This window comes from Cucurbita moschata, unplaced genomic scaffold (genome assembly GCF_002738365.1).
Source record: "Cucurbita moschata cultivar Rifu unplaced genomic scaffold, Cmos_1.0 Cmo_Scf00001, whole genome shotgun sequence".
NCBI lineage: Eukaryota > Viridiplantae > Streptophyta > Magnoliopsida > Cucurbitales > Cucurbitaceae > Cucurbita > Cucurbita moschata.
The window spans coordinates 5,214,008-5,221,077 of record NW_019268517.1 but is presented as its reverse complement, the minus strand read 5'-3'; positions in this window follow the sequence as shown (position 1 = coordinate 5,221,077).

Sequence of the window (7,070 nt, the reverse complement as noted above, 5' to 3'; positions counted from 1 at the left end):
TAGCTTCTCCTTTAGTCTCAAGTTAATGTTTTATGTAACGATCCTAAATTTCTACATACTCAGAGTCGCTACTAAGTCTCATTCTTGTCTCTTAAATGCAGAATATAGCTCTTAGATACTCATCATAAATAACGAAAAATTTAACACACATTCAGAACAATATTGTTTTTAATGAATTTATTATGAACGTTTAAGTCCACGACATCGTTTATGAAATATTTTCATAGACTTTTTCACACTTATTAGTCATGTCATGCATGCAGTGGTATCTATATTTGATTAGGAAAATTAGGGTCGCTATGGATATTATGTATCACCGAAGATTTAATGTTAAGAATCATAGATTTACCTACTTATATATTAGATAACATATTGTGCCACCAAAAAAATGTGGAAAAGAATGTTCACCTGCCAGAGGATGAGGTAGGGATCCGAGTCTGACTCGTGAAGCTTCGATAAGTCATATAGGCCTAGCCTTGTCACTACCTAGAGTACCACAAGTGGCACCATCGGTGCCTCTAGTAGTGTCGGTCCCCACTACGACTACCCTAATATAGGAGACCTTTTGTGAAATAATAGAGACTATGATAACCAGATAACGAGCGTAGACAACCAACAACTCTAAGATGATACAAGAGGTGAAATAATTATGAAATTGTAAGACAAACAAGCTTTGTATCATCAATAGGACCTCTAAGGGCCTAACCATGGTAGAGTTATGGCTATCATTGATGATGATATTTCATCTACTGAAGAGTTTAGATTACCATAAGGTATCTTTTGCATCGTTCATGTTTTAGGATGATGCACAAATATGGTGGCAACAAACGTAGATGTTTCTCAGTCCTAATGGTCTGTATTAAAACAAAGAAGGCAGAGAGATTCATCATATACTTGGATGAAGGTGTTTGACTCGACCTAAGCTTACTCGGTAAAGCTATTCATTAAGATTTTCTCAACTCGACCAAGGTGGCCTCAACCTAAGTGACTTATTTCTAGCCTCGACCTTGACTCTAATATCATCCCTTTGTCATGGCTTTCTAACACTGCATGGGTAACAAATTTTGATTTGTTAACTTATTTGATTCGGTTCGGTGTTTCTATTATTTTATTTCTTATTCACTCATTCCCATTAAGGTCTAGCTTCTCCTTTAGTCTCAAGTTAATGTTTTATGTAACGATTTATTCACTCATTCCCATTAAGGTCTAGCTTCTCCTTTAGTCTCAAGTTAATGTTTTATGTAACGATCCTAACACTCATTCCCATTAAGGTCTAGCTTCTCCTTTAGTCTCAAGTTAATGTTTTATGTAACGATCCTAAATTTCTACATACTTAGAGTCGCTACTAAGTCTCATGCTTGTCTCTTAAATGCGGAATATAACTCTTAGATACTCATCATAAATAACGGAAAATTTAAAACACATTCAGAACACATTTTCGATCTTACGTGTTTCAAAACATAACGTTGGAATTTAAAATAAAAAAAAACAATTAAAAATGAAATAAAAGCGTTCTATATTGACCTAAGACTAAGAATTTAAACATGCAACAACCCTATGCACGTGCCACAGTATCTATATTCGATGTTGTCGTCGTCCGTACATGGGCGTCTTGTCTTTACCTGAAAAATGATATGTGGCACACGGCCTGAGTATTTCAAAAAATACTCAGTAAGTCACCCACTGTAGGGGTCATGCTGAGGCAAACACATGCAACATGCTCTTGGGATCGAGCTCTAGCGCATCAAGGAGTGACCTCCAATCTCGAACAAATTGGATGTGTAGTACTTCTTTACCCACCACCCACACGTGCGAGTGTGAATCTGTAACAACTCGAAATTTTCTACTTAATTTAAGGTCGCTACTGTATACGTACCCTAAACATTGAATGCGGAAAATTTCATTTAAATTCCCAAAACATAACCTTCATCTTAAAACACAGCCACGGACTTGCGTGTTTTGAAAACATCTTTAAAACGACGCAAAAAAAGACACGAAATAAAATAAATATGCGTTTAAGTTTAAAACATTCTATTCTAGCGTAAGTCTAAGAAAATAAATACCACTATTCTATGCATGTGCACTGGTCTCGAGTTGCGATGCCGTTGTCAGCCGTACATGAATGCCTTGCCTTAACCTGAAAAATGTAGTAGCACATTGTTTGAGTATTTAAAGAAATACTTGGTAAGTGACCTCACTATTGGGGTTAAATGCAACAATCACATGCAATGAAATGATGGGCTTATCTTTCATTTCGTTTTGTTTTCCCTACGGTGCTGTCCTAACGGATATTTTGGACGTGTACCATATACTCTACACACAGCCCATACGTGCGAGTATGGGCTCACCAGCTAGTTCGCAGACCGCTGGGCCACTTTCCTTATCCGGTGGGCATACTCTAGGAACCCCTTAGTCCAGACACCCACTAGAACTAGTTGTTAGATTATAGAGCCTGATGCTTATTTATAGCTTGGTCAACGGTTATATCCGGTAAAGCTATATTTGGTAAAGCTATATCCGTTAAAGCTATATATAGTAAATAGTTATATATAGTAGATTATTAAATCCGATAAAGCTATATATAGTAAATAGCTATATATAGTAGATGGCTAAATCTGGTAAAGCTATATATAATAAACTAAACCATATATATATCCCGTTCGGTAGAGCTTTGAGATGTACTTTCTATTCTCTGTACTCTCTCCTGTTGTACATACCTGAAGTCATCAATAAAAAAATCCTTTTAGCCAGAGTTCTCCTTGCAATTTTCTCTATCCCATTCTTCATCTAGATCGAGCTTGTGCGTTGTTGTGCGATCCTAACAATTGGTATCAGAGCTAACGACTGGTATCGATCCCAACAACTGGTATCAGAGCTAGGCAAAATTCACCACGATCTATGAAGATGGAAAGTTCAAAGATTGGAATTGAGAAGTTCGATGGATCTGATTTCGGTTTCTGGAAGATGCAGATTGAAGATTATCTGTACCAGAAAGATCTTCACGAACCTTTGTTGGAGGTGAAGCCGGATACCATGACCACGGAACAGTGGAAGCTCAAGGATCAACAAGCCTTGGGGCTGATCTGGTTGACGCTATCCAGAAACGTGGCGTTCAACATTATCAAGGAGAAGACAACGTCAAATCTGATGAAGGCGCTGTCGAATATGTACGAAAAACCATCGGCTATGAACAAGATGTATTTGATGCGTAGATTGTTCAATCTACAGATGTCTGAAGGTGGACGTGTTGCTGATCATATAAATCAATTCAATATGATCATAAGTCAACTGAGTTCGGTGGAAATTAATTTCGAAGATGAAATTAAAGCGTTGATTTTGATGTCATCCTTACCCGAGTCATGGGATACTGTTGTTGCCGCAATCAGCAGCTCCTGAAGATCTGATAAACTGAAGTTTGGTGAAATTCGAGATGTAGTTCTCAGTGAAAGTATTCGCAAACAAGAAACCGGAGATTCATTAAGCAATGCTCTCAGTGTTGATCGAAGGGGAAGAAGTAAATCGAAGGGCCCAAACAAAGGGTGATCAAAATCAAAGAACCGAGAAAAATCTCCAAATAGACCAAACGTAACGTGTTGGAGAAAAAGGTCACTTTCGGACAGGTTGTACAAGACCAAAGAGGAAGCAGAATCACAAATCTGGAGATGATGATGATTCTATAAATTCAGCAGAAGATATTGGGGATGCTCTAATCCTCAGCGCGGATAGTTCGGTTGAATCCTGGATTTTGGATTCAGGTGCATCTTTTCATTCCTCTCCAAATAAAGAGTTGTTCCGGAATTTCAAGTCTGAAAATTTCGAGAAGGTGTATCTTGCCGACAACAAAGATTTGGAGATTAAAGGAAAAGGAGATGTCTGTATAAAGACTCCGGCAATAAATCAGTGGACATTAAAGGATGTCAGATATATTCCTGCTCTCAAAAGGAACTTGATCTCTATTGGTNGTAAACTAAACCATATATATATCCCGTCCGGTAGAGCTTTGAGATGTACTTTCTATTCTCTGTACTCTCTCTTGTTGTACATACCTGAAGTCATCAATAAAAGAATCCTTTTAGCCAGAGTTCTCCTTGCAATTTTCTCTATCTCATTCTTCATCTAAATCGAGCGTGTGCGTTGTTGTGCGATCCTAACAACTGGTATCAGAGCTAACGACTGGTATCGATCCCAACAACTGGTATCAGAGCTAGGCAAAATTCACCACGATCTATGAAGATGGAAAGTTCAAAGATTGGAATTGAGAAGTTCGATGGATCTGATTTCGGTTTCTGGAAGATGCAGATTGAAGATTATCTGTACCAGAAAGATCTTCACGAACCTTTGTTGGGGGTGAAGCCGGATACCATGACCACGGAACAGTGGAAGCTCAAGGATCGACAAGCCTTGGGGCTGATCTGGTTGACGCTATCCAGAAACGTGGCGTTCAACATTATCAAGGAGAAGACAACGTCAAATCTAATGAAGGCGCTGTCGAATATGTACGAAAAACCGTCGGCTATGAATAAGATGTATTTGATGCGTAGATTGTTTAATCTACAGATGTCTGAAGGTGGACGTGTTGTTGATCATATAAATGAATTCAATATGATCATAAGTCAACTGAGTTCAGTGGAAATTAATTTCGAAGATGAAATTAAAGCGTTGATTTTGATGTCATCCTTACCTGAGTCATGGGATACTGTTGTTGCCGCAATCAGCAGCTCCCGAAGATCTGATAAACTGAAGTTTGGTGAAATTCGAGATGTAGTTCTCAGTGAAAGTATTCGCAAACAAGAAACCGGAGATTCATTAAGCAATGCTCTCAGTGTTGATCGAAGGGGAAGAAGTAAATCGAAGGGCCCAAACAAAGGGTGATCAAAATCAAAGAACCGAGAAAAATCTCCAAATAGACCAAACGTAACGTGTTGGAGAAAAAGGTCACTTTCGGACAGGTTGTACAAGACCAAAGAGGAAGCAGAATCACAAATCTGGAGATGATGATGATTCTATAAATTCAGCAGAAGATATTGGGGATGCTCTAATCCTCAGCGCGGATAGTTCGGTTGAATCCTGGATTTTGGATTCAGGTGCATCTTTTCATTCCTCTCCAAATAAAGAGTTGTTCCGGAATTTCAAGTCTGAAAATTTCGAGAAGGTGTATCTTGCCGACAACAAAGATTTGGAGATTAAAGGAAAAGGAGATGTCTGTATAAAGACTCCGGCAATAAATCAGTGGACATTAAAGGATGTCAGATATATTCCTGCTCTCAAAAGGAACTTGATCTCTATTGGTCAGTTGAATAGCACAGGTTATGCAACAAAGTTAGGGAAGGGTTCGTGGAAGATTATGGAGGGTGCTACGGTAGTAGCACGTGGCTCAAAATCTAGAACCCTATACACCACTGCAGGGTGTATGAACATAGCTGCTGTTTCTGAGAGTGCTTCAAATTCAAGTCTACAGCACAATAGACTTGAACCTATGAGCGTGAAAGGAATGAAGAGGCTGGCTGCGAAAGAAGTTTTAAAAGATCTGAAATCCGTTGATGTGGGTCGTTGTGAGAACTACGTTATGAGCAAGCAGAAACGAGTTAGCTTTACAAGGACCGCCAGAGAATTGAAGAAAGTGCGGTTGGAAATGGAACCAGATGTGGAGCAAGGTTCTAAGACCACGAAACAAGTGGGAGTTGAGCTTGAGTTGCAGTGAAACTCACCTAGTGATGTTGTAGCAGATACTCAAGAAACTCCTGAGACTACTGCTGAGGAACCAAATGTGGAGCAAGGTTCCAAGACAACAAAGCAAGTTGGAGTTGACGTTGAGTTGCGGAGAAAATCACCNAATACTTGGTAAGTGACCCCACTATTGAGGTTAAATGCAACAATCACATGCAATGAAATGATGGGCTTATCTTTCATTTCGTTTTGTTTTCCCTACGGTGCTGTCCTAACGGATATTTTGGACGTGTATCATATACTCTACACACAGCCCATACGTGCGAGTATGGGCTCACCAGCTAGTTCGTAGACCGCTGGGCCACTTTTCTTATCCGGTGGGCATACTCTAGGAGCCCCTTAGGCCAGACACCCACTAGAACTAGTTGTTAGATTATAGAGCCTGATGCTTATTTATAGCTTGGTCAACGGTTATATCCAGTAAAGCTATATTTGGTAAAGCTATATATAGTAAATAGTTATATATAGTAGATTGTTAAATCCGATAAAGCTATATATAGTAAATAGCTATATATAGTAGATGGCTAAATCTGGTAAAGCTATATATAGTAAACTAAACCATATATATATCCCGTCCGGTAGAGCTTTGAGATGTACTTTCTATTCTCTGTACTCTCTCTTGTTGTACATACCTGAAGTCATCAATAAAAGAATCCTTTTAGCCAGAGTTCTCCTTGCAATTTTCTCTATCTCATTCTTCATCTAAATCGAGCGTGTGCGTTGTTGTGCGATCCTAACAACTGGTATCAGAGCTAACGACTGGTATCGATCCCAACAACTGGTATCAGAGCTAGGCAAAATTCACCACGATCTATGAAGATGGAAAGTTCAAAGATTGGAATTGAGAAGTTCGATGGATCTGATTTCGGTTTCTGGAAGATGCAGATTGAAGATTATCTGTACCAGAAAGATCTTCACGAACCTTTGTTGGGGGTGAAGCCGGATACCATGACCACGGAACAGTGGAAGCTCAAGGATCGACAAGCCTTGGGGCTGATCTGGTTGACGCTATCCAGAAACGTGGCGTTCAACATTATCAAGGAGAAGACAACGTCAAATCTAATGAAGGCGCTGTCGAATATGTACGAAAAACCGTCGGCTATGAATAAGATGTATTTGATGCGTAGATTGTTTAATCTACAGATGTCTGAAGGTGGACGTGTTGTTGATCATATAAATGAATTCAATATGATCATAAGTCAACTGAGTTCAGTGGAAATTAATTTCGAAGATGAAATTAAAGCGTTGATTTTGATGTCATCCTTACCTGAGTCATGGGATACTGTTGTTGCCGCAATCAGCAGCTCCCGAAGATCTGATAAACTGAAGTTTGGTGAAATTCG